Here is a 15310-nt window from a genome sequence, read left to right as displayed (position 1 = left end):
GTCCAGCTTTGTCTTAAAAATGGGAAAACTTCTAGATAAGATTTAAAAAGTGAGAGTTTTTTGAGTCTGAAAACATGCAAGTTTGCATGTTCTCAGACTCTATTACATTGGGCAATTTTAAAAAGTGTTAGAGTTTACTGCTAAACTCAACCATTTTCTGAGCTCTCACCCTTTTAAATTTGGCCACAATCCTTTTATACCATATTTGTGCACTTATTTTGAGAGATATTTCTGAGCACCTTGTCATTCAGTTACATTATCCTTTATTTCAATCACACATTTCTCAGAAGTCATACCTGGGACTTAAACCCAGCACCTCTATATATTGCAGCCAGATGACTTACACTTGGAGCTATTTTTTCGCTTCCAGCACTACAAGTCTTAGCAGGTAGCACTTCACACTGTGCTTAGGATGTGCAATCTAGGGCCTCTCGCCTATGCATCCTGTGTTATGTGTATGTGTGTACACTGAAAGGATGCGACTCCTTCAACCCTGATTAGCACTCCTCCCACCTGTTCCTGGGTGTTTCTAATTAGCAAAGAGTCCTTGAACTCTAAAGCTTGCCACACATCTAAAGATTATCTGTCCAACCATCCAACTAGTTGACTGGTTGGAATGAAAATCTTGTAAGGAATACAATCAGCAATTTGCTCCCAAATGCTAGAAAATGGTCTAAAACTGTTGTTTAAACAAATAGTTTAGATCAAACATTTAACAAACTTGTCTAAATGACCATTTCCATCTGTTTTCTGGCATTTAGTAGCAAATTGTTGATCATCATTTACTCCCATACGTTACCAGATTTTCATTCCAACCAATCAACAAGTTGGCTGGTTGGATGTAAGTTGGTCTAGTGTGTGGCCAGCTTTAGACTGCACTTCTGATAAGGCGCAATAAGGGTAAGACCTACAAAATATATGCTGTGTATTAGTTTTTGGGACTGGGTCTGGGGTGCAGGGCTCTCTGGGCTGGTGTGGCTGGACTGTTTCATGGCATCATAATGTACACTTTTTATCACTTATATAGTTTGTTAATTATAATGTCTTGGTCATGTATGACTTAACACATAGGAGTTTCTCTATATTTATCTATCTATCACTTGTAATCTCACACCAGTGTGATGCCGTGAGGCAGTTCAGCATGGTTGGCATGGGGGTTCCCGTGCCCTGTACTTGTTCCATTTGAGTGTTAGGGACCTGCCTGATAGATGTCACCTGGCCATTATTATGCTAAGAACCTCTTTGATGCAATTTAGCAGAATTATTATTAGATTTAGCATTGTTAGAGTGTGCAATTGCATTTTTTCCCTTTTTTTTGCTTTTAGCCCTACAAGTCTCAGCAGGTAGCACCTCACACTGTGCTTAGGGTATGCAATCTAGGGCCTCTCCCGTATGCATTAATTGTAACTATATGAAGCTACAGTAGGTGTAATTATCAATTTAAAACCATTACCAATAGGCAGGTATAGGAGCTTGTATAGATAGAGTATGGAAATATTTCTTCAAGAAATGAAAAACAATTTTTAACAGATTTGTTTCAGTGAAAAAGTACATGTTTTGGTATGGCTGAACAACTGTTGAAATTTCCTTAAAACTGCATTTGTAGTAATTAACAAAACCTAAGAAGAATTAAAACACTTCTAAATCTTGTGAAACTGGCCAATCTTGAATAGCTGTAATACTAGGGAAGAGTAAAATTACTCCAAATAAATAAATATGCAAATGCGGATAGTAGTATCATGGATATATTATCCTTATGGAGGTGCACCCATTAGAGTAAGAACAGCATTCAGAAAAGGGAAAGAAAGTACTCTCTTTTTTGGGGCACAAGAATCTACCTTGTATAGTAAAACTTAACTTTTAATGTTATGTCATAAAACAATCATAGGAAATGAAAAACTTAAATTATAAACATACCATAATATACATACAATAATTACACAATGTTAGATTAAAAAAGCTAACACTTTTATCATATCAAACAGCAAATCAGGGAGTGGTCAAGATCTATATAGATAGATTCAATAATCCAAGGTACCAATACCACAATACAAAATGTAAGGGAGACCACCCCTAATTGGTTCTGATGCAGCTGTAGCCAAGGTGAAGTTTTTAAGTTTGTATATGTATTTTTTATATAAGGGAAAAATATCCCAATATCTGTCAGACAAGCACAATCCAACCACATATGAATAAATAGCAGATGATTAACAGTTAGTCATTTATAATCTTCTGAGGAAAAAAAGCAAGCAAATGAATATTCAGATCAAAATTTAAGACAGCATTTTTCCTTATATATCAATCATCTCAACATAGCATCTGTAAGGTAAATATTTTTTCAGACTAGGTGCAAAAATATTCTTGTAGGAATCAAATGTAGTTTCACTAGTCTGGATTAATTTAAGGTGTGGTAAAGAACATAATTACATACCACATTAATTAGTATAAGGTGAGTACCAAAAATGGTAGTGAAAAAATACTGTTCAGTATATTATGGTGCAAGTGGCTGCTGTATCCCATATACAAGTGTTGTTAATGGGGCATGAGTGGACCTGCCTCCTATACCCTGGCAGTATGAAGAAAGATATTGGCATCTGCTGTTTATCTAGTCTAAGTCACTGGGAGTCTGGTGAAGTCAGCACAAGCTCCCTGGTGCAGTGTACAGTAAATGAGAGTGCCATATATATAAGAAGTAAACAGAACATCATGAGAAGGAGGAAATCCTGAATGCTGCTGCCCTATATTTGAGTCATAATCTCAGAGAAAAAGAGGTGAGCAGTTCAGGAAGCTCCAATCCCAAAAGGAGAAAGATACAGGGAGAGAGCTGGTGTGTATAGGTCACTTTCACCTCACTGTTGTCTGAGACAGTGCACTGGGTGGCCCAAAATTAGTAAGGTGATACCACCCAGCAAGTCCCTGAAAAGAAAAAGGTACCTTATTTTGAGTCTGCTGTAGCAGTGGTGTGCTATCAGTGGAGTCCCCACATGCACAGCGGGGGCTCCGTGCTCAAGACATATGTTTCACCAGAGAGTGGCTTTGTCAATTGAAGTCTGTATGAGCTCTGAACTGGTTTAGTATATATGTGTATGTCCGGCCAGTGATAGGTGAGAGCAAGTAGCAGGTGGCCATTCAGGTGCCACTAAAGGTGGGACTAGCCTCCAGCATATGTAATGAAAAACAATGTAGCTAATTGCCTATCATAGGCTGAGTATCCACATCTGCTAATTTGGCTCACATGAGCATAATTAAATAGGTTAGTTACTTTATTACTAGTATAGCAAGTAGTAAGCTATGATAAAAGAAAACAGTGCAGGTGTTAAGGATCACTGAGGTTGTTGCCCTAGTTTGGCTCACATGAGCATAATAAAAATCATTAAGTAGATTGGTTACCTTGTTAGTGGTATAGAAAGTAATAAGCTAGGATAGGAGTAAACATGGCAGGTGTTATGGAGCACTAAGGTTGTTGCCCTAAAAAAGAGAGTACTTTCTTTACCTTTTCTCAATCTTGAATAGCCAAAGCCTTTTTGGTCCATACACAAACTGATACATATCTTTAGTTTTGCCTTTAAATTATAAGTTATCAGCAACTGAAGAACTATCTTGATAAGTAGTTAATGTTCAGATGTGCTTTGTGTGAATTGGAATGTTATACATATAAATTCAAATTTTTTTTTAGCATATCCCAAAATACATCATTTACAGAATACAGTATGTGAAATTTCAATGGCATTAGCTAATTGAAAAGGCATAACCTAATAAAGAGTTGAGTCACTTTATTATGGGTGGGTACATAAGGTGTATGATAGGCTGTCTGCACACTCGCTGTCATGAGTAAAAGGGGCAATTTATTTGAATTGCAAAAAGGGATGATTATTGGCTTTTGGGCCAAGAGTGGCAGTATTTCTGAAACAGCATGGCTTGTGAACTGTTCGCATGCTACTGTGGTGAAGGTGTGTTTTGACTATACAAATGGCACCACTGTGCATAACTGATGTGGAAATTGCAGAGCACCACCTGCCATTGATGTGAGAGGTGAACGTTAGCTATGAAGGTGCATGAAAGCCAACCGACATGCTACAGTGGAACAGCTCACCATCAAAATGAACCTTGGGTGCTTCCAGATGTGTGTCTAAAATGGCAGTTCAGCAAACCCTGCTGCATATGTTGTTTCTCAGCAAATGGATGGTCAATGCTCCTATGCTAACGAAGATGCATCAGCCCAAAAGGCTTCAATTTTCATGCCTCTATCGGAATCGGACCTCTGCTGATTGGCAAGGGGCCTTCTCTAATGAGTCACATTTTCTGCTTCAATCACACGGATGGACTTTGGCTTGTCAGGCGAAAAACATCGAAGATCAAACATCCTGCAGCCATTGCTGGAACAACACAAGCTGGTGGTGGCAGCTTAATGGTCTGGGTAATGTTTTCATGGCATTCTCTGGGCCCACTCATCCATGTGGAAGACACCCTCAACCAATTTAGTTATGAATCCATCCTTGCAGAGCACGTACAACCATACATGCTGATTGTCCACCCTGAGGCAGATGGGATCTTCCAGCAAGACAATGTGACATATTACAAGGCTGGAAATGTCTGACAATGATTGGATGAACATGACCAAGAATTCCAAGTACTTCCCTGCCCCCTAATTCCCAGGACTTGAACCCAATTGAGCATCTGTGAGACCACCTCGATCATTGTGTTCAGTCTATGGATACTCTATTATGCACCCTCCAGCAGTTCTGGGATGCACTGCAGTCAGCATGGCACCAGATACATGTGCCAACCTACCAGCACCTTATTGAGTCACTTCCAGCCAATCTAGCTGGTGTCCATGCTGCTCACAGCGGTTACTCCTACAATTCAGCCCTCCTCTTATCTCAATTTCTTTTACATCCATCTACTTTCTTTTCCAGTTCACCCTTCTGGATACATCCCTACTTTTAGACTGTAAGTTTTCATGGTCAGGGCCCTCTTCCATCATTCTCTCTACCATGCAGTTTCCTTGTTACCCAGTGAGTACATTGTTTCTGAAGGAATAGAATGGCGTCAATTAGCACAGTCTCAACCTATTGAAGATTGGCCCTAGCAGAATCCATGAAAAGGCTTGGTTATTCTGTCATATATTAGGTCTTTTTATACCTGTTACCCAGAGGTGTGATTCCATGGGTGGACTAGTGCAAGCAGTTCCGATAGCTTGAAAGATGGGTGCCTTAGCTGTGTTACCAAATGTCATGAATGCTGTTGTTGGATTAAGCCAGGTTCTCTACATACAGCAGGATATTATCCCCATTAAAATATTTTTTCCAGGTAATAGCAAACTCAACAATGCACATGAGAACTTAGCAATAGTTTGGTTACAGTTGTCAGCATATCAAAACACAAGGATTAGCAGTGCAGCATGTAATGGTCAATGCAATATTAGTCAGAAGACAATCCCTGTACCATGAGAAATCAGGATATAGTATGCATAAGCACATAACTGCAAGTAATACATCTATAATCAAACACTATGAAAGGAAACCAGTCTCCCTTAAATATGTTTGGGGAAGCTGATGCTAACTGATTTATCACACTGCAGAGGGTTTAAGCAAAACCAACTGTGCACATGCAAAGTACTGTCAAAGGTTACAACAGGAGAAAGCCAGATCTCAGGTGGCATTGGTGGGTCAACATGGTAAGTTGCCAGTGACAATAGTGACAGGAAAGCCACTTGAAATGAAGCCATGAAATAGAGTAATAAGGCAGAATTTATGAAGCAGCAGCTTCTGTAAGCCCCTGCTTCCCGCCGGTTTGCAGGTGAATATTTTAAACACACACTCGAAGTCAGTGTAAAACACAACAGGCTTTACACTGACTCTGGGTGCTGTTTTAGATATGTATCAGCAACCCTCAGGGAAGCAACCGCTGCTTTGTAAATTCTGCCCATATTTAATTTCCACCATGAGATGAACATGTTGTAGCTGTTTGTAACATGGGCTCAGTATACATTTTGCCAAGCAGCATATATTCCTAACCAAATATAATGCTCATATTGAAAAAGAACAGCAAACATTGTATATAGCTTTCATTTCTCACATATGTGGGATTCATAAAAAAAAAAATAGTATGAACTACAAACTTTACCTCTTTGGGTTTTGGATATGCAACAATAATAATTGACTCTTTCAAGCCACTATAAAATATTTATTGATAATAACACAGTACTAATTAATGTGAGCTAAAAATTCTATAAAATGTATATAAGGATAAAAATATGAACAGTAAACATAAATCCAGTGTTATGTAGGGACTGGTATTTTAAATACTCATTTTACTTAGTTAAAGTACAAAAGTCATATACAAAAATGATGTATCATTTTGTATTAATTAGGAAACATAATAATTTAATATATTTTACTTAATTTTATTTAGTTTACTTATTTCATATATTTTGTCTGCAAGCAAGCTACTGTCTGCACATATGTGTGTCTAAAAATAAGGTTGATGAGAGTATATCAGTGAAGCCTTGAGATTTTCATGACAGTTTAAAAAACTATAACAATAATGTTTGTCTACACAAAAAGACAGTCTGCATTGCCCCAAATAGCGCATAATGCAAAGAAAAGAGGTGCAATATGAAATTGTCTTTGGGCCCTCCCACCCACAAATATGTTGTATATTTTAAAGAGGACATGCACAGTTTAACAAACCAATCACTTCAGCAACAGGGACTGCCAATTGTGACTGAAGCAATTTGTTTGTTTAGGCCCCCACAAAACAAGCTTCCAATGGGCAGCTGACATTGCTGGCAATGATATTTCCATGCACAAACTGGCTTTATAGAGGTAAGAAGTTGTTGCCATCATCAACCAATTCCTCACCCTCATCAGTGTGTACATCATCTTCACAAAATATTAATTAGTACTAGAAACCATCATTACAAGTAACCTCAGGTGCCCCTGTAATTTTTGGACATAAATGGTGGTAAAGGTGTTCCTCATAGAATTTGTAGTTCATTTTGATGAACATCATCTTTTCCACATTTTGAGGACGTAGCCTCATATGCCGATCACTGACAAGGTTTCTTGCTGTTATGAAAACTCTTTCTGAGAACACACTGGAGAATGTGCAGCTCAAGTAAAGCAAAGCCAGTTTGTGCAATGAAGTGCAAATTGCTTTTTTTCTACAAGTAGTCAAATTGACTGTCTGGCATGCCTACTTGGATGCTATCATTTAAAAAGCACTCAACCATTCTTTGAATGGTGAATGTATCAGATGAAGTCATGGTAGAGGTCTCATTAATTGTAGACAACTCTTTTAGACCCAACCAGATGTCAAAACATGGTTGTATTGACTCATCTGCATCACCAGTTGGTCTTTTTTTGGGAAAGTTTAGCTTTTACTTATTTATCAGAATAAATACAGATCCAAAACCAAAACATGCAAGGACAGTTTTGGCAAAACTAAATCGAAATCCAGAACATGAGGAGATCCAGATACAAAGCCAAAACCAAAAACATGGGGGTCAGCGTACTTCCCTAATTATTACATTTCTTATAATAAACCCTAAAATATTATTTTAATATTTTACTATAATTTATTTGTAAACATTAGGGGGTGCTATCAAAGACAGCCTTTTCTAGCCCACTTTTTGTGTTAAATACTCTACAATATTGTCTCATTATCATGACTGTTTAAAAAAAAATTCAGAAAATATTGCTAATTTATTTAATTTTTTTGTATATTACTTAATTTGTCACATTATAGACTGGTCATCGAGATTCATAATAAGTTTAATAATGTATATCTGGATAAAAATCCATGTTATAAGAATGGTAATTTACAAAAAGAATTATAAAAACTTTACAAATTTAAGTATTTAAAAATAAATTTACATTCTAATAAAGAAATACAACATTTCATCAATCTCAGGATTCATTTGAGATATAAAAGGCTGAAACAAGCATGATTTTAGGAAGAAAAAAAATAAAGGAAGTTTCATTTAATGAAAGAGTCCTAAAGTGGTTTGGATAGGAATTTGAAATTGTGTTTTATATTTTAACCACGATGCTCATTAACAGACACATACACAATTCCATAAACATAGGTTGGGCAGCACTGTGGCAACCTTTTGCTTACATAGAGCTCTGGGACCAATTTGGTCTGAACAGGGCCCTATCTGTGTCGATTTTGTGTGTTCTTTTCATGTTTGAATGCATTTTCCACACACAATCCTGTTTGTAGTTTAATTGGCTTTTGACAAAGTGGACCCTATGTGTACTTTTGTTGTGTCACAGATAATTTACAATAAAAGCAGAAATTGGGCAATTACTGATGTAATTGAATTTACTATTCTCTGGAAAGTAGACAATTACCATAATAACATATTAGTTCTATACAAATAACCTGCAATCAAGGAAATAAGCTGGAGCATAGTGATGAAAATAGGAAAGGTGAGAGGTTCTGAATGAGTGCATTGACATATAGAGATATATAACTTAAAAAATTATAATATTTTTATATTAGTATAAAAATAATATTATATAGGTGCAGCAAACTGTAAACAGCTTATACCCGCTGTAGATTCACACTGATCACATCTTATTATATTATTATTATTATTATTATTATTATTAGTAGTAGTAGTAGTAGTAGTAGTAGTAGTAGTAGTAGTAGTGAAAAATAAGTATTATAAATAACTAAAAAATTATTCCTGATTAAGAATGTAATCACAATTAACTTGAGAAGTGTTTATGAATGAATGACAATAAAATCATGCTATAATAATATACATACAATACATGCACTGAGAATTTCTTACAATTCAAGGAAAAAAAGAGACTACATAGACAAGGAACAAACAATAAATAAAACTAGATATAGATGTGAAAACAAAGAGTAGAGAGGTTACTGCTAGTGAGACAGCTTACTCTTTAGAGAGAACAGGGCAGATTTAAGTGCCTTATGCAGAGTTATACGCTATTGCATTCTCAACTGCATTCAAGCTTGCAATTCATTTGAAAAATATGCTAATTTCTGCTAACAGACCCACTGCCTGAAATAGTGTTTAACAGACTGTGCAAATGTTGCTCCACCTACTTTCCCTTGGGGTTTGAGAACACAGCACTGTTGATGATACAGCAGATGCACATAGACTCCTTGAGTGTTCTAGACTGCACAGATTTTGGGTCAATTGTTTCTCTAAAACTGGCTACTGAGACTGCAGTTCTGCAATTAGGATTAGAAAGAAGGAGAAGTTCAGAAGCAAATATAATAGTATGTGCAAGAATGCGTTTGAGATTAGGTGTGAGATGAATGGATAGTGTTGCTGAGAGCTTATTATTGTGCAGAATGGGACAACTCAACACAATTATCGTATATGGTTGAATGATTTATCAACACTAATGAGGTAATACAAATCCGAATTTTAGTATTTCACAAAGAATAATTTCATGGTAATAGATTGTTTTGTAATCTGAAATACAAGGAAATTATATATTTATTCCATAGACAAAAAACACTTATGGGTTCACATGTCCCAATAAGGCTTCATAGACATCATCTGAAAGTTCACAAAACCTACTGAATCTCTGCCACTCAAACAATAAAAACAATGAATTCCGATCATTAAGGCTGACTTCTTAATGTACATGTTCCTTGCGCAATATAGATATGGTATGCCATCACACCCTGTGGTTAACTGCAGATGCACTTTACTATGTCCCACCAAACCATTCCAATCATGTCTTCTCTATCTCCATGCTGCTGTCTTCCCCCCATCCACAGCACTATTTTCCACCCATCTGCATAATTGTGCCTCCCCATCCGCACCAATGTTTTCCACCCATATGAATCACTTTGGTTTCCCCCATCTCTACTGCTTAATCTTCCCTCTCTCCACACCTTTCTGTCTCCCCCATCCACACTACTCTGTCTCCTCCCCTGTTTCCACTCCACTGTTATCCCATCTGTGCAGCTCTATCTTCTGCTAAGACCTCAGTTGCATTGACTGCATGTGTTTATTCCAATAAGCACACAATCCTGTGAATTAGAAGCTCCACCATTTGTGAGTGACAGCACTTCCACTCTGTGAAAGTTCTGAATCTGCAGTTAACCACCGGGTGTGATGGCATACCATATCTATATTTGAGCAAGTAACATGATCGGAATTTCATTGCTTTTTTTTAGTTTGAGTGACAGAAATTCAGTAGGTTTTGTGAAATTTAAGATGATGTATAAGAAGCCTTAATGGGACATGTGAAACTGTAAGGTTTTTTGTCAATGAAATTTCATTGCTTTTTCATAATTTATTAACCATCAGGAATGGGAGCAGCAAATCGGGCCACCTACAGGGAAGAATGGCATCAAAATGGTACAGTAGAACTGGTGGTGGAGGGGACAGCACACAGGAGGTGTTTTGCAGTTGCAGAGGGAGAGACAGCTACAAGGGGCAGGCTGTAGGTGTGTGGGGCAGTTGCAGCAGTGGAGCAGTGCACAGGGGCAGCAGCGGGGGTGCAGAGCAGTGGCAGCAGCAGGGCAGTGCACAGAGGCTGCAGTGATGGACAGAGAGGCTCACTGGAACTGTTGGTCCCAGCCCTGAACTGCTTCTTATGGCGCCAACACATGGAACAATATGCTCATGATGCAATATCATGAACAATTTCCCATGAACACTCCCCGGCACTCCAGGACACAATAAGGTACTTAAATAGCACATTTTGACATAAGAACTATCTTGCAAGATTTAAATATAGCTGACTGGATGCATGGAACAATGAGATGCGTGATACAGGCATCTGTGTTAAAAAAATATTCAGGGATGTACACACAGATCAGTACAATCGATGTGAGCATGCATCTGAGTTAAAAAAAAGACACAGCTGCATGGACGGATCAGTGAGATCTGTCCATGAATCTGTGTTAAAAAAAAATTAAAACAAGTGTTCATTTTTTTCTTAAATGGCGTGTCTCCCTTTCATCGACAAAAGTCCATAAAGATAATGTTTGCCCATGAAATCTGATGTTTTGCTTCTTTCCAAGACCCAAAATTTGGTTGGCAAATCCGATCTTGGGGGGAAAATTCAAACCGTCTGAGCCTGCACATCTCCAGACTGAAGTAGTACCTGCTAACAAAGGTAACATGCAAAATGTAAATTATTTATCATTATCACTTACTGTATAGAAAAAAATCCAAATCAGTCACAGCTGTAGCCACAAACTGTTACTGAAGGAAACCATAATCCTGTATGAATTACAGCATGAAACATCTTAGCTCAATTTCCCTAAAAGTACACAGCAAAAATGATTCTATTGGCAGAGGACACAACTCCCCATTGAGGATTAGATACATTACTTTATACTAAGATATGGTTTATAAACAGCAGTTGGATCTACTGCTGAGGAAGCTTCTATTGAAATGAAACATGTAAGATGAACATTGCATAAGTGACCTGTCACTGCATGAGCCACTGTCAAGAGCTCACAACTCCTAAAAGGGTGGGACAGGAAGCTGTGGAACATTGCATCAAAGTGGGGTCAGAATGTTATTTAAGCATATTTTACATTGATAATATTTATTATAAGAAAAATTTAAAACATACTACACAATAAGTGGCCATGTGCTATCTTTTTGGATGTTTTCTGGTGGAAGGGTCTACTTCTTGGATCTGGAGAAATTAAAAGAGATTCAACTGCACAGCAGCTTTTAAGATAAACATTTGAATTGGTGCAAAGTATACTTATTCCATTTATCTTCTATCTCTTCATTTTGATTTTGAAGATTACTTGGTGGTAGATATGAAAGATTGACTAATAACTACAAACAAGCACAGCAGATTTGTAAAGATATTTGCATTTTTAATTCCACTTGTCATAGAAAACACCATGGAGCACCTTCTGGACATTTTTAGACAGCAAATAGTTTATCTATAAAAGTATATGCCACCTAATAAAAACCACTAATTTTAAACACCCCCCCCTAACTTCTTCTTATACTTTGTGCTCTCTTGGAAGTGAGCAATGCAAGTTAAAACCGGGATCTCAGAAATTGAAATGAACCATAATTTGAAAACAAAATATAAGAAAACAAAATGGGGTTTCAAAATTATTTATAGACAATTGAATTTGTAACACATGGAGGGAGGGTATTTGCCTTATTTTTCATTCTACCAGTATAATTATAATTTAACAATATAGGCAAAGGTTCTAAGATCCATTGGCTCCACTTGGTGGGATCAGATTTTACTAGCAATGGTGTGCTCCTGCAATTAGTCCTAAGATCAAATGTTAGTGCCCACATTGGGCATCTTCACTACTGTTTTTAAACATAGAAAATATAAAAAGATGAAAAAAATTGATTGTGTTTATAGGATCTACCACTCACTCAGTGCTTTAGAATTAACAAACAAACTTGATATTCTCATTCATCTCTAGTATACATGGTATGCATTCATTTTGATATTACTTTTGCATGGCAAAATATTATATGATGGGACACACATTTCAGCTTATTCCAGTCACTATGGACATAGGCCCTGATTCAGAGCCAGACGCTCTGACCAGAGCACTCGCTCTGAAGAAGGGCCCGCCTCCATTAATATGGAGCGTCCTCCTGGACGCTCGTATAGCTGTGGGTCACCACCCACAGCATATACGAGCGTGCAGGGTGATTGTCATGATGGTCTTGACCATCGCGACCATCGAAACTGTGAGCAAAAGCCTGCGGTTGGATTTTTCAACCGCAAGGCCAGGACTGATTTTGGCTCTATCAGAGCCAAAATCACTCCCACTGACATCACTAGTGATGTCAGTGGGGCCGGCTTCAGACAGTAGGCATTCCCATGGAAATGCCTCCATCTGGCAGGCACGCCCCCGGCACGCCCACCAAAGGGGGCGTGCTGTCAGTCACCACCGACAGCATGCCCCCTTTGATGAGACACTCAGAGCGAAGGAAAGTCCTTCGCTCGTCGGGTCTCATGCATGCGCACGACGGAGCTCCCTCCATCGTGCGCATGCGCAGTGGGGACCATCGACCCACTTGTGAGCAGACAGCCACTCGCGAGTGGGTCTGAATGAGGGCCATACTGTTTTTGCATTTGTGGAATTTATTACAGATGATTCATACTATTGCTACTGTAAGCTTAATTTAACCAGTCAGAAACACCCTGTGGATGGATACTAGAATATTCCTGTAGCTGCTAGTATCAGAGATACCTCCTGGCCCCTCTGCACCATTAGATCTTTCCCAAGTGTCTGCTGATCACTGCTAATCACAGTGATCAGCCAGCCCATCAATTACCCCCCACCTGTTGGCTGCTCCTATATACACCTGGTGCTGCTCCTCACAGCTGCTGTGAAAGTGTGATAAATGGAGCTGCTGCCCCTGTGTGCACCCAGCAGCTGCAGAGAGAAGCAGTCAACATCCATCCACTAATTCTATGATTACATGGCAGCTGCAAAGAGAAGCTACTGCCAGGACATTTAGCGCCCACCCCCCCTCCTCTGTGATTACATGGTGGCTACTTCTCTCTGAAGATTCCAGGACTGTCAGTGCATGCCCCCCTCTGTATGATTACAGTGTACTAGGGATTGCCATCAACCGTCAATAGTTAAAAATCATTGATGATTTTCTGATGATGGTCAATGGTTTTGGCATCAATTGCAGAGAGCCAATGGTTCTCTGCCATTGAAGGACAAGTGGAAGTCAATGGATATATTTTTTTTCTTGATGGGACCCTACCCCCGGTACCTACTAAGCCAATTGACCCATCAATGATAACCCTCACTGGACACCCCACCGATGGCCATCTCTACTATAAACAGCTACCAACCATTGATGGTATAAAACAGTCAATGGTCTATGCCTGATGGCAAGCACTGATGCCGAACCATCAACAAAACATTAGTGGTGAAAACCAGAGGGTCATGCTCTGCACATGCGCAAAACCCAGCCATCAATGGCTGCACCATCAATTTTTTTCTAATGATGGTTCAAAACCATCGGCCATCAATGGTATAGCCATCAATGGCCATCACTAGAGTATAACATAAAATTTGCTATTTTATGGTATACTGTGTTTAAAAAAATGATAATAAATTTGTGTTGGATAATAGATCTTCTTGACCTATTTCAATCATAAGAAAACAACAATTTCTGAGTTGTTTTTAGAAAAAATATTAGCCAGTTAAGTGTTTAAGGAACCATTTTCAAAACATCCACATTTGTTCCTGGTGATCTTCTCTAGAGTGTCCCACTTTATAATAGTAATTCATTCTCTTTTGTTATATGTAATGAACACTTATTTAGAGTGAACAATGCTAAATTCTAACACTGAATTAAATCACACATTTAAATATGGGCAATTTGATCATTTATTATTACATCATAAAACCAGATACCTTTCTTCAAGCTGCATATCTATTTTTAATTTGTACAGTACATTTTATTTATCAATATATATTAAAGTTGTATAGTTGTACTACAATATACACATTTGTTTTTTATTCACATATTTATCAAATCACTTATATCTTCATTTGTGAAAATTTTAGCGACTTGTAATTTATTACATAATTCTATTTTAACAGATTTTAGAGGGTGTCACCCTGTGATGTTAAGGTTAAAATTACAAACAAACAAATGAACTCAAAGAGCAGTGGTTACATTTGGTTATGTACAAAAAAGCAAGGCAATGTCATCTAAGTCAACCAAACTATAATGACAAATTTGTTATAAAGTGTAAAATTTCTATTTCATAGCCTCATTTCATATAACCTTAAATGTTAAAAGAAGGCAATGATGATGTCTATGTAAATTGATATATTTGATGATGTTGTTTCTTCTTAATCAGTTTTTATAGTTTACTGTACAACCCTTAGCTGAGATAAACATTGTTTTTACAGTGATAGCTAATTTTGCTAAATTGTGATATGCTGTTTCGCTGCTAAACTTAATTTGACCTTCTTCTTGTTATATTTAATTATTCTAAGCTTGTTGTGGAAATGAAAAGATAAGAAAGAAGTTGCTAACTAAAGGACAAAACAGTAATATAATGCATATAATGCATGGGAAGTGTAGCAGTATCTTTAGAGAAACTACTCTTATAATGCCCTTTAGGGCAATGTCCTGACCCTCTTTTCCACAGCATACACCTGCAGTTGGATTTAATTTATCTTGCTTTGACATCACTGCAGGATAGGTTGTCCTGGTCAGCAGTGGGAAGAACTTTGGCAGAAATTTCATAGATTTTCTATTAGCATTTTTTTTTAATTAATTGGTTTATAACAAAAGTCAGTAAAACTGTAAAGCCAACTGTAGAATCTGGCCAAA

The sequence above is a fragment of the Taudactylus pleione genome, unplaced genomic scaffold (genome assembly GCF_031769625.1).
Source record: "Taudactylus pleione unplaced genomic scaffold, aTauple2 ptg000083l, whole genome shotgun sequence".
Classification (NCBI taxonomy): domain Eukaryota; kingdom Metazoa; phylum Chordata; class Amphibia; order Anura; family Myobatrachidae; genus Taudactylus; species Taudactylus pleione.
Note: the sequence above shows the minus strand (reverse complement) of the source record.